The following is a 26,521-nucleotide window of genomic DNA, read 5'->3' on the forward strand; positions in this document are numbered from 1 at the left end:
GACATTCACAACCATTTCAGCTCCTCAGCGCTGCTCACATGTCAATCTTCCGGTTAAAAACAACATTCAGCTGATTGTCTCCTTGGAGGAAAGCAATAAACGTTATTCTCAGTATAGAGAGATGTGTTCTGCTACTGAAAAGGCAGTAGAGTTGAGTTATACTTCAGGAACTCATACCCCAAGTGGTCCAAAGTTTTGGGAAAGACAGAAATGAGGAAGGGCTTGTATTCTGCATCATACTCTAGCAGCATCCTAGATTAAATTGGTTAAATGGGGATTTGTCATCAGGTGCCACTGTGGGACGCAGGGTTGGGCCTGACTGCAGATAACAGGCCTAATTCAGACTGCACTTATGAGCCTAAAACTCAAACTAGACAAAGAGATGCTTCCGGTTGGTCTGAATTTAATTCTCACTCCTCAGGAATCATAGAAGTTGGGATGACAACAAAAGATGCTGGCTTCCTCACACAGGGAGCTTTGCATCCACTGTCCCTGAAGGGAGGAGCAGGGTTTTCCAGAGCCTTCAGCTTTGGTCAGTCATCAGTAAGAGTGCACAACCATGTCCCAGAGTAGCAGGATACCCTAACAAAGTTGAACATGCCTTCATTTATCTATCTGTATTGATGAATGCATGATTAACCTAGGAATGGCTCACTACATGCTCTAAAAAGGAGGGTAAGTACTGAGCCTGCTGATGCAGGGGGAAGGGCCATTCCTGTCTTCGGGCACGGCATGAGACAGGCTGCAGCCTTAACTGCACAGCAAACTGCTCCAGGACAGATTTACAAGAGCACCATCAAAAAAGGACAAACAGGCTGCTGCTCTGCTACATAAACACACCACAAAGCGGTGAGTGTGTTTAAATTCACTGAACAATCTTATTCAATTTAAATTTTACAAGTATATATAATTACACTGTTATATAAATTTGCATATTTACATACTATTTACACTTCGCAAGTATACATCTGTTACAAAAATACTCTGCAGTAAGTTCATTTAACCAAAAAAAAGAGGTTTGTCATTGTGCTTTGTTGGTTTCAGTGTTAGTTTTTTACACTTTGTAAGCTCTTCTATTAACAGCACGCCTGAATGACTCTGATGGAGACTGCAATGCTGGAGAACTACCAAGCTTTCAAGACCACGGCGCCACGTGTGCAGCTACCAAGCTTTTAAGACCTCGGCTTTACTTAAGTCTCATTTCTGATTTTCTGTTATACACCCAGCATCAACCATATTTCAGTCCTGATACTACTGCTCACACTTCTTATCAGCCCCAAGTTTAATATCACATGATAACATCACTGTGTGCTGTCAGTAGAGTCAAAACATAAATATACTGCTAGACAGCAGGAGGATTTACTTTCATCCTCTGTGAACACGAGCAGGCACTGATATACTTATCTGTACGGGGAAGGAAGACAGCTATAAAGAGAACCCAGTTGTGCCTTTTCATTATATAACACACGTGTAATTATTTTGAATGTGATGAGGACACACCTGTTCACGTAGCTGCATTAAGAAAAATACATGCACTGTCACCACCATTATTCCACCAAAAAGCAGTATCCATAACACTTGCCACTGTACAAGCACTTTCGAACCTTTCTGCTCCTAAGGTAGTGGGAAATCTAAATAAATAAGTATCGCCTATTCTTACTCTACTGCTGACACAGGGAAGAGCTCACAGCAGAAACCAACCCATAAGACAGAGACACAAAATTAAATGAAGTTTTTGGTGCAACGCAACTTGCGGGAGTATTAAGAGGCAGCTGTGCATTCTCACCAGCCGTGAAGGTAGGCTGCCACTCACTTGAGCAGCGGATCTGGGAGCTGATCTTGCTGGAAGTGCAACAGCGCCTTTTAATTCCACGTGGGCTGAACTCAAACAGCAAGACAGCACTATGCCATTTCTGCAAATTACACTGACAGTGGAGGGCTGCTGGGGTTATGTGGAAGAAGCAATGCTGCACAGCCACCAGTAGCAGAAATAATTAGCTGGTATAATGAAGAGCGAGAATATGGAGAGCAGCCTTGGACGGCAGTGTTGTACTGTCAGCATTATCATTCTCCAAGGCTTCAGCAGAACAATGCACTGCTGAGCCTCTGGTAATCTCTACACATGGCTACCCATGAAGAGAGTAATTAAGAAATGTCATTGCCTCCTTGGGAAAATACCATCGCGTCTCAAAAGAATGATGATAATCTCCATTCCCTTTCTCTCTTGCCTTTGTTTCGATGGAAAGTAAGAATGCATGACAACACACTCTAAGTTAAATGCGCTTTTGTTCTTCCCTTTGTTGCACATCAACCCAAATAAAGTGCTGTTGGCTGAGCCAACACAAAGCTAGATTTAGAAGCAAGTGCGTGCACTCTCAAAGTCTATATTACCAGACTAAGCCAAACCCATGTCGAGCATCCCTATTAAAAAGGGAGAAGAAATTTCACATTCCCGTAAAAGGAATTTAGCGTCTCTCCCAAGAAGAGCCTCAGCCTCACAAGGACAATTCCCCAGAGAACAAGGATTTCACAGGAGGACTCAAAGATTGGGAGAAAGCAGCAGTAACACAGCTTATGTCCAAAGGTCGGTGGAGCCAGCACAGGACCCTTGTTTCACGGTTGCTTCCAACGTAAGCACAGCTCTCCTGCAGGGATATTCTGCTGTGCTTTCACTGGAAACGCATCAGAAACGACACCTATCTTGCTTGTCACAGTTGTACTTGTATAAAGACCAGAAATCCCGTTGCAAAAGCTAAGATTAATTACACAAGGAAGGATTTCAGAGAAAAGGCTTTAGCACAGTAGTCTGCTAATGAGGCTGATCAATTCAAATAGTTTTTTTCCTCCCCCAAAATTTCATTCCACGTTGTTTACTCTGCTCTCTGAAATTAAGCAGTTGTGTCTACACAGCTAGCATATCTTTAATTCTCAAACTCATTGCTCATCTGGATTGTACTCGAGGTAAATATTTGTAGTCAGACAGCAGGCAGTAGAGAGTTGAAATGTAATACTTGCTATTTCTGTTTGTTCCAGCCTGCCTGGCTGAGAAAATGGAAAAGGTGAGATGAGAAACACTTTCATGCCACGGGTGGCTTTCAGGTTCTGTTACACAATCACACACACACAGAATCACACACACACACAATCACACACACAGAATCACAAGGTTGGAAACGACCTGCAAGATCATCAAGTCCAACCACCCTCCCATTCCTATCAGTGCCACAAGCACTAAACCATCTCTCGTAGCTCCTCATCCAGGCACCTCTTGAACACTGCCAGGGACGGCGACTCCACCACCTCCATGGGCAGCCATTCCAGTGCCTGACCACCCTCTGAGAGAAAAAGTTTCTCCTAATATCCAACCTAAACCTCCTCTGGTATAACTTCTTGCCATTTCCTCGGGTCCTACTATTTGCCTAGGAGAAGAGGCCAGACCCTTTTGCACCACAACCTCCCTTCAGGAAGTTGTAGAGTGCAATGAGGTCTCCCCTGAGCCTCCTCTTCTCCAGACTGAGTGCAAAAGGCCCCAGTGCAAAAGGCCCCAGTTCCTCAAAGAATGGTACAACTGACAATCTGTATCACTGCTCAAACGTCTCAGTCTGCAAACCTTTAGGCAGAAAGGCAGCGCGGATTTGCATGTTTTGAGACGCTGAGCAACTCTTCTGCAAGCACAATTACGTACAGAGTGCTGACGTCACGCTGAAGGAATAAATGAGGAGGAAAAATTAAATAAAATTCCCTTCTCCAGCCTCAACTGACTATGGCAACAGTCATAAAGTCCATCTCTGAAGGAGCCTGATGCAGCCCTGTTAGCCTCCTCTACCTTCCTAATTTCAAGACATTATCTAGTTATACTGCTGGTTTAGTGTGCTATTTCCCCTCAGGATACATCTGAAACCAATCGGGTAAGTAACCAGGCAAAAGATTATCGCAGTGAGGCTAAAAATATAATTGAAAAATGAATATTTAAAAACAGCTGAATAAACGGTTTAAAGAATGATGGAAAATGACACATCCTCACGGGCAGCCTGAGAAAGAAAGGGTAGGAAAAAAAATAAGGCTTTTTTTAAATGGCTACTGGAGGAGAGGCTATGTATTTCTAATTTTGACACTGAATCATTGTGAGTAAAAAAGAATATATTACAAGTTCAGATGGAGAATTATCACCATAGCAGTTGCATAACCTTACCTGATGTGAGTTGAAATCCCTGCAAGGGCTGTACTAACGGCCCTTCTCTTTATTTTTTCTTTACTTCTATTGAGAGCAAACACCATTTTTCCCTAGCTATGGATTGGTGGACTTGTACGAATACAGACAGCATTTCCTCTACGATTCCTACATGTTAAATAACAACTGTTTTCCTGTGAAAGTTGCACAAACACACAGGTACGACAAGCACTTATTGAACTAATACAGCCTACGATCCTCAATCTCCTTTTGGTTTCACATACAATATAAATGCTGAAGTGGTGGGCTACGTTTTTTTCTGCCCATTTCCACTGATCGCAGTTTTCCTACCATTGACTTAAACAGATTCCCATCTAAAACAGGAATGCTGAAATAGGACAGAAAGATCATTTTCCCTTGGATTATTATCAAGCCTGAAATTAAAAACTGAAAAATTCCTATCTATGTGTAAGGTCCCCAGCCAGGTGCTGACAACCAGCCCAGATGGTATGGATGAACGCTTACCCATTACACCCAATCTGAAAGTGTTTTCAAAAGCAACATTCTTCATAATAAGCAACACGATTTGACACCTTTGGCAGGCCTAACCTCTAGCAGTATTTTCTTAGCTTGTACAAATCCCCCGATACATTTTGACTCAAATGAATTTGCACCAACAAGGAATTCACTGACATACTTTAAAAGGAATTTACAATAATACAAAGCCTCGAGTCTGTCTTATTCTGACTAAATACAGACTGAACGGAAAGATACAAATTCATTCTCACTTCTCTGTAAAGCCACCCTTGTTTTCTACGATAGTTCCCATGGAGCAAAGAACCAGAGAGCTCTGAAAGAATGGGGGAACACTTATCTTGAACGCTCCAGGCCCCAGTGAAACAGACTTAGTCTGTGGGCAGGGCTGCTTTGCTAGGATGCTACAAAATGGAGAAAACAGAAGGGAAAATAAGTAATGGAAAGGGTTGTGGGGGGATTATATTTAATAGGCAATAAATATCTGCCAGACTCAGATCAAATGCTTCTGTCGTTGTCAGGCAAAAGTACAGCAGGTTAATATTAACAGTGTATTCCTCTGTATTTACAGCCCTGCTTCTCATACCAATTTGTGGCAATGAATTAGTCCGGAATCCTTTAACACACACATACACTGGTAACCCACAGAGCTGAGTTTGCACTGTGCATTTACTTCCATCTTTCTCCTGTTTGCCACATGAATTTCTTTTCAAATGCATTTATTACTGTGGCAACAGGTTGAATCTGTAATTTACCATCTGTCTAAACAGCACTGACCTTCATGCAACCTCGTATTGTTCTTGTTAGGCTTGTCTAAAATTTAATCTAATACAAGCTGGAGGCAGCCCTTCCCTTAACATCCTATAGAAACAATCAGCAAGAAGTTGAGTGCAGCTGAAACCTGCACTCGAGGTTGATGCTATGTACAGAAATGAAGCCTCTGAAGACAGCACCAGGCTGTCAGCACCGGCCTTGTACTGCTGCACAACTGTACCTTGCAGCGACTGCCACGTCTGAACAGCGCTGCTGGGCTGCCAACGTACTTCACCAAATTCCCCTTTCTCCACTCCTGCAGATCCAGGCACAGCATCTGACAACCGCTTTGATTAGCACAGCGCTATTCCTACACAACCTTTCCAAAGCAAGTAGCTCTGCCTTCGCGTCTGCTGAAACGTACAGCAAAGCCCCTCTAGTGGGAGCATCAGCACAGCTTATGGATACGAGGGAAGCTGAGCGGCAGTGCCACTGCAGCCTGAACTGGCTCCTTGACAGCCAAATCACTGCTAATTCTCCACACCTCGCCAACTCACATTTCTTGAAAGCGTTTGAGCAGTACGTCTCACACCTGACCACAGAAGACAGGAGAAAAGAAGCCCATCACCCAGTACACTGTGATTACGGTGGTTTCACTTGTGAAGCTGACAAGAAACCAAAGCAGGTTTTTTCTGAGACTCAGATATTTCTTCGAGATTCAAGCTGTCTTTATATAACACGCATACCTTCGCACACTGACTTGTTGCTTTTCTAGTGGCAGGAAGTTGTACTGTCAGCCTCATACCCCTCTATACTTCATTTCCAAAAGGGACGTGCAAGCTTCCAGTTAACAGCATTCCAAACGTTCATAATTTGCAGGCCATTTAAGAAGAACAAACGTTTCCTTGCTTTTGAGAAATGCACAGCCTTTACCCTCTTATGGGTACCCCTCACTCTCCGTGCTGTTCTCTGAAAAAACGCTATTGGGCAGCACTGTAACACGAATGCCTTGATGTCAGCTGGACAACTCAGCCACCTCCACACTTTCCTTGATATTTACTGCTCTACAAACAGCCATATGTTATAACTGAAAATGCAATAAATTGACTGGAGCGGACGCTGGTCATCCTTTAAACCAGACCTGCTAATTTGTTTATTTCAAAGCAGACCAGGGATTTTAGCTAAACATCTTCCATTAAAATTTTGAAAGGCGTGCATCTCCCTGAAAACATAAACTCAAAGGTAAGGGAAAATATTGCCTCCATTCCCTCTGTAACTACAACAACCTAAGAACACGTTAGCATGGAAATAAAAGGCAGCCAGCAGAATCAAGATCTTGGACATCACTGAGTCTCTGGGAAATAACGGTCACGATTGGAGCAAAGTCCTCCTGCGCTCAGTGGAAGTCATCACAACTCCCAGTACTGAGTGCTGTTAATGCTGGAGCCCTGGTCCTGCTGAGGCTGAAGGACCTGCCTGAGCATTTGGAGGCTTGTGATGGCAAAAATGTGTCATTTCCAAACAAACATCTTTATTTTGTTTCTGCATGCTCGTTTTCTATAAATGCTTTAGCTAAGCTTCAATAGCTATATTTCACTGGGAGAACATTATCAGTTGACAATTATGCAACTCTATTAACATCATTGCCTTTTTAATCTATGAAAGGTTACATTAAACGGAAAGAAGGCACACAGGAGAGTACGGAAAGGAAGTACCTACCCTTTTAGGAAAAAGGAGATTATTCAAATTATCATCCTGACATTTATTTTTATATGAAGGAAAACAGAACAAGAAACACAGCCGAGCATTTCGGTGACCTGAATACCAACAAAGTAAATTAAAACTCACACAATAAATGCAAATGACAGGACAGATTCTTCCCTTTGCTTATAAGTGTTTAGGAAGGCAAATGAACCACAGAAAGCGGGAGATTGTTATTTTGTGAACTTGTCTGCACAGCCACGGGTAGATTGTATAACAAAGCAGGGTGAAGATCTAAGAGGCTGATGTAATATACGCTACCTGCTATCATCCCTTAGCTGCCTACACAGCCTAGGAGAACCAAAGTCAACATCTACTTTTGAACTGTTACTAGACTATGAACCTGCAGGAAGAGACACATCAATGCAACCGCACACACAGCACTGGCTGGAGTTTCCAGCACAACATCCAGCAGAGAAGCCAAAAACACAACCCCTCTCTCAGCAGCATCCCTGGGACGAGCACCCAAGTGATGCTCATGGAGTGAAGGGGAGCTGCAGGGTTTCCCCACATCTGGAGCTGATGGATTAATGCTGCTGAAGAACCATGTGAAGAGAAGTTGGGTATTCTCCTCACCTCACGGACAGGGGGCAAACAGGAACACCAATCTAATTGGTAATACAGTCGGAGCATTGCTCTCAACTCTATCCTAACAAAGATTATAACTCAAGACTGTCTTAGTGCCTGGAAGAGTCACTGCTTTTATGGCCTCCCAAGTGGTGCCTTCCAGCTGGAGCCTTGTTACAGCAGCACATTAAGTTCTGAAAAGCAGTAAAGGCTGTTCTTGCTGTGCACTGAGAGAAGGGTGGGCAAACGTACAGGGAAGAGCAATGCATTCTCCTTTCCAAGACTGAAATTCGTGTGCACATATGTATATGTATTTTACATTAAGCATAGACAAGCAACAGTTGAGACAGCAAACAATTTACTGATGGTTAAGACACTCCATAATTGACAGACTTTCCTACCTTGGAGATCCCATTAGCTATTAGTGATGTTTTAGAAAATCTGTTTACTGCCAATAACTATTCAAGTGCATCTGGATAGGCTTGCGACCTACAGTCAAAGGGCCCTTTGCGTCGCTTGAGTACTCTTGATCTTCCCTTTGCAACACAGTGCTTCCTATTCAACTCAGTAGAGGATGGAATGGTAATCACAACTCAGACAGTAGTAAAGTGGGGTTTTTTTTTTTTGTATGTTCTGCTAGTGCTTGAAAGTCTGCACAGTGAATGGAAGGGGCAGCTGAGAACGTCCATCTTGGGAGCTGAGAATGTTTTGTAGAAGCTGAAAACAAGGGCATTTCTAGAGAGTTCTAGCAATTGCATCCCTGTTCAATATTGGATCTCAGTCACCAGAAGCCGGTTGATGGCTTCACATAGATGGAACAGCGTTCTGCTCTACAGCTATGTGTAGAGGAATTATGAGCTGGTGCTTGGAACTCACACTTCTGTCGAGGAGATCACATTTCCTCTGAAAAATGTGCATATTCAACCCTCAGATTTTTCACTGTTCCTTGCTTAACTTATTTTTCTAATAATAATTCTTCATCTTAAACTTGAGTTCTATTTGAGCTAACACAAGGCACTAAAGTGTAGGAATACTTTTTAAACTTTATTTTGTAGCTATGATAATTGGTATGTTTAGTGGCCCTTCTCACATAAGTATATGCTTGCCCTTTACTTAGCTCAAAGAATATCTCAGACTAGAACTGTACTTTCTTGCCCATTTTTACTCTACCTGAGCTGACTGTTTAAAACAGACTTCATTCATAATGGAAGTGATGGGTAATGCCTGCCACAAGGATCCAATATGCAGAACCCCGCTCAGAATCTTATTTCATTTGTGACTGGGAGGTACAGGATTCGGACTTGAATAAAGCAGTTACACGAAAGAGACTTACATCAGCCTATCTACGTTCTTAACCCAAAGTGCTCAGAAGTGGTGAACGTAGCTTAAATCATAGAACTGTCAGCTGAAAGGGACTTCTGGAATAGTCTGATCTCTTTCTCGAATCAAGGCTATCGCCAGGGTCTGCTCTAATTCTCTGAAACAAATAAGTAATTTGCCAACACTGTGTTTTCTGAACAATTCATTTATTTGTAAGCAATTATTAACATATCTATAAAAAAAAAAGTTTCTTAAAAAAAAAAATTCCTAGGAACACATCCCCAACAAGAGCCCTAGCAAGAACCACGGATGACTACTACTCTAGGAGGAGGACAAGGGACAACAAATTCATTAATAAATTAACAAAGACAGCACTAGAGATCACATCATTAATTAAAAAAGAAAAAAAAAAAAAAGGCACCAGAGATCACACATCATTGCCTAGTTAAGAAGATGCTTTTCACCTGTTCTGTGTGTTAACCAGTTGCTGCTATTACTTTTAGTTATGTTGGCTCAAACCATAAGCCAGCTCCTGGTTGGCCTTAAACATAGAGAAAGCTGGTCGCACATACAGCTGCATTTCTATGAGCTTCTCCATGAACTGCTGAGACTTATCTGAGTTCTGACGTGTCACTACCAAGCAGGTCCCAAATAAACAGCTTAGTAAGTACAGTTTCTATGTAAAACAACACCCGCATTTCTGTCATTTCTAATAAAGAAAGCCTGCTTTAAATAAACCAGAACTGAAACAAGTGGCTTCATCAACGCAACAAAGCAGTGTTTAGGAACATCAAAGGGAAGTGAGCTCTGGCAAACAGGCTTAGCTTCTACTAGCAGCTGCCACATTCTCTGTCCCTCCAAGCTAAGGTTTACACAGAAGTTTAAGCTACAGAGGCATTGAGCTTTTGTTGAAATTCTAATGATAGTGGAGAAGAGTCCCTAACTCACCAGCATCACCTACACACGCCAATGGCCAGCTATGATACACTCAGGCAACAGGAATACAGCCAGTAACTACAGAAACAGTAACTACAGGGACACTAGTCCCTGTGGGGTACATGGGGCTGTAATTCCAGTTCAAGTTTCTATGACAATATCAGCCAAGAGACTGAAGTCTGAGTCGCACTGCATCTAATTGGAAGTGGCACACTGGAAAGCCATCTGTAACCTTGCTTTGAAATTGCATGCTAGACTAACAAATGAAATGGTTGTACTTGCCTTTCACCAGTTTCCACTACGGCTAGCTCAATTTCAAAACTCATTCCTTAATTGTGATATTATCTGAGAAGTCTTTCCAAAGGACAAAATAAATGTGCACCAGCAAAGTGATGGATGACAAAGTGAACCTGCTCTGCAGAGACTTCAGTATAGGGATGCAGATTTAATTCAACTTGATTTACCTGCACTCTCATATTTCTGTCTGGCTATTAAATCACCATACTTAAGCCCAGACACCATTAAGGACTCTAGCTGGCCAGGAAAAGCTGCTTCATGGAGTGGGAAAAGCTTCAGATATATCAACATTCAGATTAAGTTTTCCTCTGATTGCTAACTAGAATGAAGACAAGTGCCATCCAGCTCCACAAGCCACCCAAGCACATCAGCATCCTTGAAGCAACTTCACCAGTCATTTCCTGACTAAGTAAAGGTGCGACTCCCAGAGCCTGCTGATGCTCAAAATAAAAGGACATCTTTTCTGTTCTTCGGTGATTGTTCTGGGTTTGGCTTGTTTCGTCCCCCCAAGAGAATTGAGGTGCATGCTTGGCAGTAAGCCGGGTTTCTGTTTTAGCAACTACACAGAAAAAAAAACCTACACAAAAGATGTGTTTTTCCATCACTGAACGTGTACTGGGTATTACAAACTATGGGGGCTAAAAACAGCGTATTACAGATCAGCTGAAGCTAAAAATACCTGCTGTTCCTCACAAACCTCCCATTTGCTGCCGGGCTCAAAACACACACATAAGCAGTCCCTTTTCAGTACACCACAAGATTACATTATCAATTATGAAGTAGTCTGCTTATGAATTGCTGCTATCCATTTGTGGCAAGTACGTTCCTTTGGCTTTATAAACCAACACTAGATGACAAATGATGTATTGCTGTGTCAACTGCAGCAGGAAAGCCACAGGTATAAATCAGACGGTGCAACCGCACAGATAGGCATCTGTGTTCCTAATCATTCTTACCCACTGTATTTGAGAGCATCACAAATGGCCCAAATGCTTTTGACTTTGCCAAATTTTGTTCCCGTTGGGAATAAGGAGAGGAATGAGGTTTTACCAAATGGGTGAGAAAGAAATAAAAGCATATCCATGCATGCTTGAGGAAAAAGGAAATACGCCATATTCAACAGATTTCACCCTGGCTTTTATTCATACCCCCATTTTTTTTAATACACACACTAACACATCTCAGACTACTGACCGCCAGCTCTGATTTGACCTCACTTCACTCTGTTGTGCAAGAAAAGAAAGCTGGAACATACGGTTGGTAGCAGTCTGTCTGCTGACAGGTGGCAATTTCTGAAGATATACCGATTCACATACTTTAAGTTAATAACAAGGGTGAATGATGTGCCTGAAAAAAAATGAACCTAACCACTTAACTTTAGGTTCACATAAAGAAAACCAACACATCTGTCGCAGGTCTGCCCCACCTAACATCATTAAATTCTCCCAATGTGTAAGGCAGTAACCACCAGGCACTTGAAGAGTGTCTTCCATGAGAAGACCTCCCAATGCTCTGCTTCACGTTCATTTGCTGAAAATAGTTTTACTGATGTGTTAAATCTCATACCAAGTCAATGGATAGGCCAGGAATAGAATCCAGTCCTTCCAAATCTGCCTTTTAACACAGAAACAGTGCCTACCATTTGAGTCACTCTGCCTTCTGAATCAACACCAAACAAGCCCCAGTAAAAAAACAACATAAGCAAATGCCTAGAGAAGGTTTCTGTCTAAGGATCAGTGACATTTTACCACCTGCTGCTTCAGTTTCGCAATTTTCACCTTTATTTGTTCAAAATGTTCACGTGGAAGATTAAAACCATCTCTTCCCACTGTACGCAGCCTGGATGAACAGAATGATTCTCATTCGTGAAAACGATGAGAAACCAGAGAGCCCTTTCTGATTGGTTCCGCACACAGACTGAAATCAAAAACTGTCCGAGTTATTTTTACTGTAAGGGTCAGGAGACTTCATCTGCTTCAGTCTTCGGTTGCAAGCCACTCTGCACGCTTCTTCAATGCAGCTCCTACATCACGCGTAGTCAGCATGCACTGGCACTTAGCACAGTGCTCTCTAATGCTCCTGGCTTTTTGCTTCTCAATTAGCTGACTGCCAGCTGAGATCTACTCATTGTATCGATCAAGAGAACACCAGATCTTACCAAGAAAGTCAATTCAAGAATGCAACGCGTAACTTCTTAACCACACAAAAAAGCCAAGAGGTCTAACACTTTGCTAATACAAGCATGCACGCATACATGAGCTTGCTGTAAGAGGGTATGAAGGTAAGCTACACTAAGAGACCCTGTAATCTATTGCACACATACAATTGGACGCCCTGGTGTCCATCAGGATTTTCTGGACAACAGTATCAGTAACTGTGCTCTGCAGCACATACATGGTAAAACTCTATGCCCCACATGTATGATGTGTGATCTGCACATGCTTAGATCAGCACACATCCTGAAGGTGCTGCAGCCTTAGGCACTCTCTGAACGCCTCTCCCAAAATACAGCTGCATGTTTTCTGGGATACTGCACATAGCTTTTAGTTAATTATTACAACTATTCTGACATGTAGTATATTGGCTGTTAAATGCTTGCATTAGTCCTTCACATGGTTAAGAGCTTCTAACGTATTTCTCTCCCTTTTATCAAGTAATTGTATATTGTTTTATTGTGCAGTGACACCTTTACTCTCTTAACCCCCACGGAAAACAGTATCATATCAAGTAATAATTAAATATAATAGCTAATCAGCTTCTCCTTACAAAAATATTAATGAGCATTAAAGGCAGCTGCTACTTAAAGCAAATTACAAAAGCTTGCTTTGATCAAAGCATCTCCCTGCTTGTGTTGCAACAAAGGAGGATCTAATCAAAAGTGCCCTCAGAAGTTTTTCAAGTGTTATGTCAGAATCAAGTGTGTTATGGCACGCCACACTTGACATACCATATTATACCTTCCAGGCAAGTAACTGAGAGTAGGAGATAAAGGCATTTAAAATGATTTTTTTTTTTTGAGTTTATTTCAGGATGGAATATGCTAAGTACGTTTTGGGAGCTTTTAAGAGTATAATCTTGCTTATCATTCAAGTGATGAGAAATCTGTAATTGGCCAGCTCCACCACAAAGAAGCTTCCTCATACGTTTGTCATCAATCTTTTCAAGCAGCAGACAAACTAAAGCAGCAGACTAACTAAAATCTAATCAAAACAGTTCTGAAGAAAGTCAAACGATGCACCAACCACCAGCTGAACCGGACAAAATGATGAGCTACTTAAAAAAGCAAAAGCAGCACCCAGTACTCAGACATGATTTTATCCCATACAAGAGGCTTTATATCTCACTTGTAAGGGAGAGAGAACACAAGATGGGCCTCGTGTAGGACTGCATTAGACAAAGGGTCAAAAGCCTGCTTCACAGATGGCTTATTTATTATCATTTTCTGCAATTTAATCCTAAAATAAGCGTGTTCCATGAAATCACTGGCAGAGCATCACTTACCTCCATCATGCACCCCACAAAGAGTGCTAAGCCAAAGGCAGTTCTTCAAACCTAAGAAGAGCAGTTTAAAGCCTTACTCTATGAAGGGGATCCCAAGTCTTCACCTAATAAGCAGGGAAGTTGGGGGACAGGGGACTGCTGTGAACTTGGATACAGAGGAGAGGGAGGGAAGGATGGGAGCTGATAACGTAACAGGTAACATCCTGCCCTGTTAGAAGGAAACAAGAAGGAACTGGGTATGCTTTCAAAGCCAGGATTCTGTACTGAGATTGGAAGCCAAAGAACACTTCTCTAGCATAAAAGACAACTCAAAAGACAAAGCAAGGGCAGGCTGTTGGTACATACTATCGTTTCCTCTTTGTGTGTGAAAGGACTGTATTACAACAGCAGAGGTAAGTTTTCCCTAAAGACAAAAAAACCTTCTAAAAACTGTCACCTCGTGATCAGTTACAACACAGGGAAAACTGAAATAAAATGTGATCAGGTAAAGACTAAAGAGGAATGACGTAAAATGGTTTAGCTCACACACCAAACTAGAGCTCACTGTTTCGCTAGGAGATACGAATCAAAGGAAGCTCTGGCAAATTAGGTCAGAATAACAAGAGTTGGCACTTTTTGAATAAGTACACAGTTACTGTCCAACCATCAGCTTTTGTCATGTGGATGAGCCTGAGGAGGCTGCAGATCTCACAATGCCTGCCTTGTATCTGAGCAGAGGCTCACAAGGAAAAGCTCCATCATGTCAGATCTCAAGACATCTCAGATTCAAGACAGAATCTGCTCTGCATCGTGTCTGTGCAGTGCACAGGCACAAGGCATTCCTTGCTGCTCATGCTCTTCTACCTCTAGTCTCCCTCTGTTTACAAGAAGCAGGTTTTAAGGAAAAGCAGCTCACCTCACATGCATGGAAAAAATACCTGGATCCCAGCTGCTGGCCTCTTGTGCCATCTCACCCCACAGCAGACCGATGCCTGAACCTAACTACCCCTTAGAACCTAAGCACAACCAAGCAGAGACCAAATCTGTGTGAGGTACTGAGGAATCTGCAGTACTTTCCTCTTTATCAGCTCTAAGCTGATCTGCCTCACCAGCACCCAATTCAGACACAAGGGATGTGTTATTTTGTTGACTGCAACGACGACTGCAAACACATTTGCAATTTCCTATTAAAAAAAACTCACACAAATTAAATCAATGCTTACCTCGGCTGGGGAGAAAAAGCAAAACAATCACAACATAATATCTGTATAGAGCTGTCAAAGCAAAGGCTTTCCACCATTTCAGTGATTAAATTTCCTTTCTGTGACATCTGTGGTTTTGAAATGAGAGGTATAAATAATTATTTTGAGTCTCGTAGTTCAAGTGACACAGAACTGAACAGAACATAACACCATTATTAACAATCTACTCTTAAAAAGGCAGAACGGCATACGGGAAATCAAGTCAAGAAAGAAAAAACTGGAATGATTACAGGGGAGGAGGTAACAAGGTGTACTTGTAAGATGCAGAGTAGAAAAGAATCCGTAATGGGAGGGAGGTAAGAACCGTGGCAGACACAATATGAGTCATTTTTCTGCGAGTGCTGGCATTGAATGAGAACATGTAGGACTGAACATCTTAAGAGAAATAGAAGAGCTGGAAAACACAACAGAAAAGACTGAGAGGACGTGGAATACGCTCCGTCTTCAATAAAATATTGTCTGAGAGAGCGAGCTCCAAACTATACCAAACTATAAAGGCAGCATTTTTCAATAAAGCCAAAATCAAAGGCACTCTCTTTTCAATCTTCGTTCCTTGAACCACAAGTTCTGCAAAAGAAACGCTGCAAGTCATTAGTCTCCAACACAAACCAAGAACAGTTGTGTTTAAAAGCAACGAACTCGTCATGAAGTAACTCAATTACAACTATTTTCCACCTATTGTACACATAGCATGAATTACTGATAGCAAGCTCAAGGCAAAGTGGAAAAAAGGAGAGCAGAAGTGAAAACTGCATTGTTTTTCTTAGGGTGTAGCAGTCTGAACACACAGGAGATGGATTCTGAGGCATTTACTCGCAGGAACAGTATCATCCCTGCACAGAAAGACTTGCTAATTTCAAAGAAAACTCAGAGCAACGCATTATTCAGTTCAGCTAATGGAATCAGAATCTGATTTAATTTGAATTAAGAACGTGTAAGGAGAGTAAGCAAGAAACAGAATAACAAGAAATCTGTTTTTCTGTTTTCTGTTGCAAAACACAACTCAATCTCCACGTTCAGAGAAGTTCCACATCTCAGGCCTGAGCAGAGCACGGCAGTGCTGCTTTCCATTGCTCATTCTTGTCTGGTTACTCAGCTTCAAAACATGGAAATGAAAGCGAGACTGTCAGCAAGCTCAACCCCCTGAAAGCAACCATACTATTCCATCCAAATCTGCTTTATGAACTGATCAAGCTCTATCTTAAAAGTCATTCGTTATTTTGTCCCCATTATTTCTACCAGCAGGTTTGAGAACCGTACCACCACAGCACTTAATAACCTTCCTCTAATCTCCACTCTAATTTTATTCATAGCCAGGTAAGGCTCATTCATTCTCATGCCACTGCTGTCCTTCGCCTTACACACTTGTTTTCCTCCTGGGTATTTAACCATGCTACATTTGTAGCTAACACTCAGCACAGAAAGCCTCAGCTAGTTAAACTCAATACACACAAACATTTCATCTCTTCTCATACAATCAACTGTATATCCCCAGACCACTGCATTTACTGCCATTTTTTTTTTTTTTTGAGGGGTAGCCAGAGCTTTATGCAGTGATGTCAACACATCCCATCTCTATGAGAACTGACCTGCCCAATGTATTTTAGACTTATTACTGGCTCTATGCAATGCCAAATTCCTCCATCGGTGACTACTCGCTCCTCAACTAGCTGCGTTCCCAAACGCATGGAAATTCAGGTACTCTGTGCCTCTTCAAGCCCATTTCAGATAGCTCACATATCAGAGTTCTCCCCACTGGATGCACCATGCAATTTGCAGTTGTTTATGAGTACTGACTGGGCAAACAGTGCTGCAGAGAAGATCCTAAGTGACTAAACTCATCATAAAGAGCAAGGAAATTTGAACAAAAACACAAAACCAAATTCCCTAGGTGTAGCATTTCAATAACACGCATAGGCTCCTAGAAAATGCTGGTCAAAACATTTCCAAAACAAAAAATAGCTTTCTTAGATGGGGTACACATACCCCCATTTTCTACCAGAAGACAGCAGAGCGCTGCAGGGCTGCATATTTAAATCATGCACGGTAAGGAATACGATCTGCTGTGATTCCTTGCTAACACAGACTTCTAGTAAACAAAAAAAAAACCAGCATGGATTTTAGTCTGGTGTGCAGACAAGGGAAAAACTGAGGAACCATGAGGGTCACAGGGCGAAGAAAGAAAACCCCACAAGAGCGAGAACTGCTGCATACTGAGAGCTAATCTGCACAAACAGGCTAGACAGCAACAGATGGGAAGTGGGAAAAAGGGTGAGTGTTGACTAATGACACCTGACTGCCAGATGACCCTGTGGGTTTGAGGGTTGGCACAGCACCTGAAAGCCTGCCCAGCAGCTGCTCGGCAATGCCCTCCTCCCCTCTCACGTTTCAATAAAAAGACCAACCTTGGCCTTCTGCACTGCACAGAGACACCCACAGATCACTCAGCACCCCAGGGATATGTTCTTCCAGCTCTGCCAGCCCTGTGCACATCAGCAGAGCCAAGTGCTGCGCAATGCTGCTGCTCTGCTCGCTGTGTGTCCCAGGGGCCACGTCCTCCTCCAGGGTTTCCATGTAACCTTGGGATGGAAGGAGCCTAAGATCTATCACTGGGACACATTTATGGCTTAAGACGTGCCTTAGCAGGGTACTGTGAAAGGGTATCAAGTGATGGCTATTCCTGCACTTGATGAGGCTCTGACACAGCGAGTCCCACTGGGCAGGAAGACAACAGGCCTCAGTCCACCGTTTCTCCCAGATGCCATTTGGTCAGCGGGCAGCTCCATTTTCTTAATGCACATGTAAGCTTCTGACACGGACAGGAGCTCTACTGCTAAGAGCATCTGCTTGACTGCACGTTTCTGGAATGCAGCCCTCGCATGGAATGGCTTCTTCAGAGAACCTCTCCCTTCCCATTCAACACACCAGCTCCTCCTTGTACAAAGGCGGCTGGATTTATGCCCCAGCACTGGCTTGCAAAGGAGAACTTCAAAACTCATGACTACTAGGCTTTATTCGAATGTGGACACACACTTCTGAGTCCCATAGCCTTCTCCAGATGGCCTCGTGGAGTTTCCTGAAGGCTCTTTAGCGGCTTGAGGAACGGGTTACCATTTCTGTGGGCACATGTGCTACGCCACTTGGTAAAAAAGGGGGAGGGCGCATCTTGACTTCAAACATAAATGCCTTAGCCATCCATTTTTTGTAGCTATCCAAACAGGATAATTTACCCTATGAAGTGCAATACTGAAAGAAAGTTACTTACTAGGGGAAAAAATACTTTTTAATTTATGGGTACGTAGAGAAAAAGACCCAGCTTTGGTTTCTCAACTCCAGCAACTTAAAAATAGCCAAATTCATATATTTTTAAAATAATAGTAAGAACATAAATGCCTTGGGCTGAGACATTTTATGCCAAGTCACAGTGCAGAGAAGAATTTTATGGTCGAGTTATAAACCTAAAAAATATGGGTTTATAATGGAAATCTTGACAGACCCTAGTAGGTGCTCCTATAATATCTTCAAAGTGATTTAGGAGTGGTTTTCAATAATGCTTTCCCAAGCCAATCTGTTGGGGACTGCTAGGAAAAAATCTAATGGCACTTGTCTTTTCCCAGTGGAGCCGAGCGTACTTGACGAGAGCACTGGTCTGTGCAGGCAAAGCTTCTGGGCTTTCATAGCCTGCAGCTGTCAGGCCCCCGATATCAGAGACCCTATAAACGTCGGTGCTAAGTGTACGTTTCATTTAATGAAACAATAAATTGTCTATCTCTGTACAATAAATTGCCCATTTCTGTGCCTCTGCAATGGCTGATGCAATTTGTAAATGGCTGTTTTTCTAACAACCATGAATTGTGGAAGGGCTTTTGGGAACATGGGAATTCTGAGGGAGAAGGAAGTCATCAATGAGTCAGATTAGAACTAGAGAAAGGATGACTGCAACTCCTTAAAAAACCTTCCCGGACTAAAATCAAGACAGAATCCCTCCTCACAGGACCCTATGCAGTACAGCAAGGCACAGCTCACCAACACACCAGAAAAGAACTCCAACAGCCCTTGTGTTAGCAGTAAGCTTAGTACTCCACTACCTGCTTTATCCCACACTCCCTGAGCATTCTTGTCATTATCCCCACCCTCCGACATTTCTCCCCCTTAAATTAAGCTGTCAGAGAACTGCAAGGTTAGCCTACGCGTGTCTTCTAGGCACCCTCTGTAGTCACTACAGAGACTCAGTCACCTTCAGAGGTTGAGTCATTCCACCCAACTCAGCTATCTCTAGAGCTAATGACCAAATATACATACACACATGCATGCACACACAACTATAAAACCCCAAATAACACTGTATCAACTTTATTACAGTAGGTAGTATGGCTGTAGAAAACCAGACGTCCAAGCACAAACCTGCAAAAAATACCTCTGATTTTCATGCATGTCACATTTTGATTTTTGTGGTTCCAGTACAACCTTCCAGACTCAAATAACCAGCCCTTCCAAACTCAAATAACCAAGCTAGTCATCAATTAGCTGGTATTAAAACCCAAAAGTTTTTACTGTGGAATTTCTTACTACAAAGAAATTGAGGTCCTCTCCAAACCTTGTAAGAAGACAGGAAGTGATGGAACTCGTGGCAGGCACGATGCTCCTGTGCTGGTTTCTGAGCACTGAGGGGCTACCAGCTAAAGGGAGCTAGGCAGCCAGAGAAGGAGACAGAAATGGTGGCACTAAAGAAGTGAGAAAAAAAGAGAGACTGACACAAAACTGTAGAAACAGAAAAACAAAAAGGAAAGAGCAACAGTGAGGTTGGTGAACAGATAGTATGAGGTGGAAGGAGAAAGAAGGGAATGAAAACAAGGAAGAAAACATGCTCTGCCTTAAAGTTAGTGAATTTTGTTGTGCACTCCTTTACCTTAAGGCTTTTCACCAAGAACTTGTCCTGCCAGCAAGCAGATGTGGTAGAAAATATTTTACAAGTGACTAAAATGGTTTAAAAACCATTCAATATAACAAACTAAATGACTAGTCAAAAACTGGGGAGGGATGAAACTGCAGGAAATTCTCCCTAAATATGTACATAACCATGTGGGAAAAGGAGGAATATTGTGCTGGCCAATGAAACATACAATTAAAACGTAGAGATGCTGTAATTATTTTCAATGGAATCCAATTCCCTGATTTATTAGGTGAACTATTCCCAGAAAGAACGTGAAGGAGCCACAGGGAGAGCTGCCCGCCCTGATCCCACGTCTTGGATCAGCTGCCAACAGGGCGCCCACATCAACCTGAGCATGGTGGGTCACATACAAGGACCCTAATGTTCATGCCCTGCCTTTCACAAAGTACTGGAACTTCCTCAGCCTCACACAAAACCTCAAAGCATTCCAGTTGACCACAGAAGGAAAGCAACCTGTCACCCACCTTCTAAGAGTTAGTTAGAGGATTCAGAATATCTATGTAAAGGCCCATCTAAATTTTGTCACAAAGGTTTCTCAACTTTGTATGAGCCGTAGGTAGGCCACCTAGCAGGGTACCAAGCAAAGGTCCTGCACACCAGCAGGGTTGCCTAATTCCCCCCTCTGAGCCTTGGTGGCACTCCCTCATTCAGGGCCAGCTCTCAGGAACATCTGAAGAATTGTCCTTAATTTCAAGCTGCCACACGTGGGCACCCAAACTTTCCAAAAAAGCACTGAAAAGTCACAGCAAATAGGAATAAGGAGAGAAAACTGCTCTAAGGAATTCAGAAGAGTAAAGTAACACTTTCCCCACCTATTTTCATTTTGGTCTTCCATGCAAGTAACGTCTTGTTTCAATATGGCTTTAATTTCATAGCCCTTGGTTTAGATCCTACTCTCCTATACATGGCACTTCTTAACTGAGCAGCCCCATTAGTAAACTACATTTATGCTAATGGACTTGCTTGCAGTGATAATTATCACAGCCCTTAGCCCCAGTCCTTGCCAGTGTGAGCACATCAGGAGTGGTTGGTATAGCATTATAATTAAACAATTAGCCTTGTCATGGCACAGAGCTCTGGGAATAGAGTCATCTTGAAGCTTAAAATGCGGACAGCTGATAGATGACTGTCATTAAGCTCTGTGTTCGCTCGGTGATGGAATCGCCGCTGAGCTGTAGGGGAGGCTTCCTTAATGAAGAAGAAGGACCTTGAACTGCAGCCACTATCCTCCACCTCTTTCCAACCTGTCCAGGCATCCCTGCCGCCTCTCACTTCACATGGCTTCTGTCTATCTGTCTATCTTCTGTCTACCCCATCTGCAGGAGAATAACAAAAGCTGTCTCTAGCAAGTCAGTCTTCATCCATCACGTCGTGATGGAGAAAAAAGGCTCTGCTCCTCATGCTGCAGCCAAGTGGACCTCCTCTGCCTCCGGCCCTCCCCTGTTCAGAGCCTCTCTCACCCTGTGGAGCGGAGCTAGTTTAATGTCGGATGTGAGGTGAGCGCTGTACCAGCTTCTGGGTCAGCTTCTCAATTGCATAAATCAGCATAGAGCCTTTGAATTTCACACAGCTTGCAAATTTACATCCAGCTGAGGAGCACTGCCCTGGGCAATAATAAAATACGTCCTTCTAAAAAGCCTAGCGAGGAAATAGGCTTCAGGAGCAGACAGGCTATCCTTCTTGCCAGGAGGAAAGCAGAAGGCCATGGAGGCCTGTAATGTGACCTAGCTAAAGGGGGAGAGAAACAATGGCAGAAAGAGGTGGTGTGACAGCTCCGCAAGAGCCTGTGTGTGGACGGCTCCTGTAGGCTCCCAGCTGCAGATCTGCACTGCTGGCAGGAAATCCGTGAAGAGAGCAACGAGTACAAACGTTCTGGAATAACATGCACCAGACACAAAGACACACAGCTGCACTTCCCCTCAGAAGCACCATCACAGCTCTCCCTTTTTCTTTCCTATGGTGTTTTCTAACTGTTTTCCTGTATACCTGGATAACTGATGCAGTGCATTGGTTAAAGTAATTTCAAAATCCTTCTATATTGAAAAGGTATAAAAAAAATAATCTCCTCGAGTACCTGATTTCCTTTCCATTACATTCCACTATGCCAACCTACCTTTGCTTTACCTCATTATCATTCTGAAATGATGTGAATAAATTCCAACAGTTCAGAACACCAAAACAATGTCTGGGTGCCCAGAGAAGATGTAACTGAACCAGGGGCACCAGCTAACCTTGCCATCCAGTGTATCTGTTGAGAATTCGCTGGTCTTATGAGATTAGATCCTCTATCAGTTCTCAATCAGACTCTCAAATCAGTCAACACTATGGCTGCTATGAAGCATTACTCCATCGTTCTACACCTAAGGCCACCAAAATAGTCAATCTTACCCCCAGCTCAAGGGAGCATCGTGATATGCATAGATAACTTCTTTCCTGGATGTCAAACTCCATGTAAAGTCACTGAGTTCAGCTCTGCCAAAGCCTGAAATCAAAGGTTAAACATGCAATTCCTAAACAAGACACTACCCAAGCAAGCAAAACACAAGGAGACATCTTGTGTATCTGCAAAGCAGAAGGAAAGAACCCCCCCTAAACACAGCTGCTGTCTAACAACCGTGATTTATGCAGAATATGCTACTCTATTTTTTAACTTTCATCCATAACGTAAGAAGCTAAAGCTCCTGGAAAGAATCAAAATTACCCTGCAATAATGTAAGTCAGAATAAATTCACCGAAATCTGGATAAACAAGAAGAAAAACCATCCAAGCTTTCTTCTCAATTGCCAGTAGATAATACTTGAGGACTGCCCTGTCGTCAACCTTCAGAAACGATCTCCAGAGCCATATGCAGTTTGGCAACCAAGCACAGCACCTAACCAGTTTTTGCATCTAGTTTTACAGAATGAGAGACATATGGAAATGAACAGTCTGGCAGAACAAGTGAACTCTGAAGCAATGGCTTCAATAAATAAAAGTCTGCACACTGGCAGATGGAGAAGCGCGCAGCAGGGAGGAACTGTACTGCAGCAGCAACTTGATTTTAAATGATTCACCAAAACCAATCTGAACCTCAGATCCAAGGCTTTTCCAACTCCTTCAGTCCTACTCTCGGATGAGGAAAATTCCCACCATAAAATGAGGAAATGTAGAGGTTTGTATAACCCAGGACAGATACCAGGAGGTACGTCAGGGAGATACCTATTCTTTTGCTTCTTATTACATCACTAATCACATTTGAGGCAGCTTGCAGGAAGATGCAACCAATTGCTCCCACAAGCCTAGAAAAGCAAAATGCAGATGCATTTTCAAGCCATGTGATGGAGGACAGGATGTCATCACAGTGGATACACGTACATGGGACACACAGGCCTTCCTCTTGGTGAGCAGCAGCTTGGGATCATTGCAAGTGCCACCTTTCGCATTCATCCCATAGACTGCTCTATCTGTAGGCAAATTGAATCTTCCCTATTTACAGGCTGCAGACTGATTCCTAGTCACTGCTAAATGTGATAGATGAGTGGAAAACAAACATAACTACTCCCCATTGCTCCACTTCGTGAGATAAAGAGAATCCTTGCCTGGTGATCTCAAAGATGGTTCTCCCCATCACTTCTGAAAAAGCTTTTAGTGCATGTCCTGTAGCCCCTACTCAAATTACAATCTCCCATCAGAAAGTGCAGTGCAATGCAGAGAGTTCTATGAAACATTCTATGCACATTGCTACCACTTTCCTCCCTTCACTGAAAGATTCCTACATATTAATCACATTCATCCTACGCCTAAAGTTGAGGAAGATTTTTACCACCAACTGTAACTTAGGGTCAGCAAAAAGGAAAATACAGACAGAGAAATACTTTAATTCTTTGAGTCTACTTTTTGCAATACGAATGCACCACGGTCCGCAAGGAGTGACCCTGTCAGCGCTAATGAGCCTTTCCTACCAAATACCACTGAGATGCATGCAAAAGCAGCAAAGTGCAGAACATCCTGCGTGATAGGTGCTGATTCTCTTCATGCCCAGTACCGACCAGCACAGTAAAAATAGACAAGGGACATTTATTAAGAAACCAAGGGAAAAAAAAAAAGCAAAATCAAACTATGACAGTCCGGTGCTAACAACTCTGCCATAGGTACTGACACGTGAGCGCTCGTTCAAGACTACAGTCACTGTGCTGAGCTCTAGATAGTCACAGAATGACTTAGGTTGGATAAGACATTAAAGATCATCCAGATCCAGCTTCCCTTGCCATGGGCAGTGTTGCCATTCACTAGAACAGGCTGCCCAGGATCCCACCCAGCAGTCTCACGGGGCAACCTGCTCCAGCACCTCACCACTGAATAATAAAACTCCTAACATCTTATCTAGATCGTGACCAGCTTCCAGTTGGACACAGAACCATTGGCAGTAGTCCTCCTAAGTTAAGACCATCCAACCATTTCTCTATCCATCAAGTAGTCCAACCTTCAAACCTGTATCTCACCAATTCAGTGAGCTACCAGAACCTCACTGAGCTTTTCCCCAGAACAGGCCCCCTTTAACTACACAGCATCAGCTTCTCTTTCTGACACTCCATCAATTGCTATTACACACGTGATCTCATTTCTTCGTACTCTCTGGTTACCCATCATCGCAGAACTCAAATAACTGCCGTATTTCATCTCTTCCTCCCACATCACACGCAGATCAAGACAATCAGCAGGCAGACATTTGTGGAAGACTGTACTGAAGCCGTTCATAAGACTAAACAGTTTAAAGCCAAGGAATGCCTTCCACCAGCCCTCCCAGCCACTGCTACGGAGTAGGGCAACTCCGCTTCATTGATCAGCTGTCCAAATCAAGCCCAGAGAAAAATATGCACAGCTTCTAGAGCAATCAGTCAATGGACATATGCCTCCACAAATAGAAAGGTGGATTATCTTTTCACATACAGCACAGGGTAAATGTTTTGAAATAAACAATAATGGTCACTATCAATCAAGAGAGTGGAAAACAGATGGGAAGGAGGTTCTGCTGCAAGAAAGGACTCAGACAGGAATATGAATTCTCTCCCTCTACCTTCCTTGTTCTAGTAACAGCCCTAGATCTGCTCTTGCAAGTCAGACACAGGCAATTCCTCCCATCACTGTGTTCCAATACACTGTGTAACTGGCTGCTTTATCACTACAGTACAGCAGAATCGTAAGTAAAACACACCTACAAAATGCTGCATATCAGAATGTGCGTTGTTTTTCTGCTTCTATTAAGTTACCTCAGTTGGTTTCTTTCTTCCTGAATTACTCCCTCCCTTCTCCTCAGCCAAACTCTGAAAGGTTTACAAGTCAGCTGCAGACTATATCTAAGCCTCAATCCCTCTATCAAGCACTATGATCATTTCTTTTACTGTCATCTGCAGACCGATTTGACAAGGGATGTAAAAAAATAATAATCCCTATCGATGATGAACCTCAAACTCTTTATTCTACCTGAATGAAACTAGTTCAGGCATCAGAATCTAGAGCTAGATGAACTTCTTGCTCTTTTTTTTCTTCCTTTTATAAAAAAACAAGTATTTAAAAGCAGTTTACTGCATGGCTGCCATTCTGCCCAACAAAACTGCTCAATCTCCAGGTTCCTCTCCAATACTGAAGTTCAACTTGAGTTAAGATTCCTTAATGGATATTGTTGCAAATCCACTTAAGGTCGCTGATTTAATATCCCAGAGCAACATGTAGCATACATTCATGCGGAACAAGCAATTCTCATGAAAATAATCTTGTAAAATCTACTTTTTAATTAATTCTTAGTTACAAGCGGGTTCCAGATTCTCATTCACTGTAGCACCACTGTACTCAAATCTGGGTGTACAGAAGATCCTTTTAAACTGATAAAAATCATGGCCTTCTACACTCCCAGATCCCATCACCTTTTGCAACTTCTTGTCAGTAACTTCTGACTATAGCACTGAGAATCTAAACATAGGTAACAACATACAAGCACAGTGCAAGGATCACACTGGGATTGGTTTCATGACTGGTTCAGCTTCTCCACCTCAGCTGAAGCAGCCTGTAACAGCACAGCAAGGGCTTAATTCTTGCTCCTAAAACTCCCCTGGAAGGCTTAGAGCATTACACCACAGCAGGCAACGCAGGGTCCAACCTGAGGCTTTTCTGTTCTACAACGGCAAGTGAGAAGACCCTCCAGCCTCAGCTGTTGTGATAGGTCTTGAGCAGCAGAACCACAGAGGTTACCAAAGGGCTGACATGCAGCAAGTAATTCACTTCTAGGTGGCATGGGAGACAGACAACTGATGGCATATCTGAATTTAACTGGCAATGCAACTTCAGCGAGGTTGAAAACACAATCACTTCAAATTGATACCTATGAGCAATCAACATCAGAAGAGGCTGAAAAATCTTTCTGTGCCCCAGAAACCATACCAGGAGCTTCTTCCCTCACCCTTTTTCCCTCAAATGTCCCCTGTTACCACTGGGATAGAACAACAGCCA

At 42.8% G+C, this 26,521-nt stretch overlaps 1 protein-coding gene across 5 annotated transcripts in view; it reads right to left on the reverse strand.

Annotated features, from left to right (window-relative positions):
- The window catches only part of ERBB4 (erb-b2 receptor tyrosine kinase 4), a 503,190-nt gene that overhangs the window by 62,017 nt on the left and 414,652 nt on the right, over positions 1 to 26,521 (reverse strand). The gene's annotated exons all lie outside the window — the stretch shown is intronic.

Source organism: Lagopus leucura, unplaced genomic scaffold, assembly GCF_019238085.1.
Source record: "Lagopus leucura isolate 7727_CA_CO unplaced genomic scaffold, USGS_WTPT01 Super-Scaffold_100012, whole genome shotgun sequence".
Classification (NCBI taxonomy): domain Eukaryota; kingdom Metazoa; phylum Chordata; class Aves; order Galliformes; family Phasianidae; genus Lagopus; species Lagopus leucura.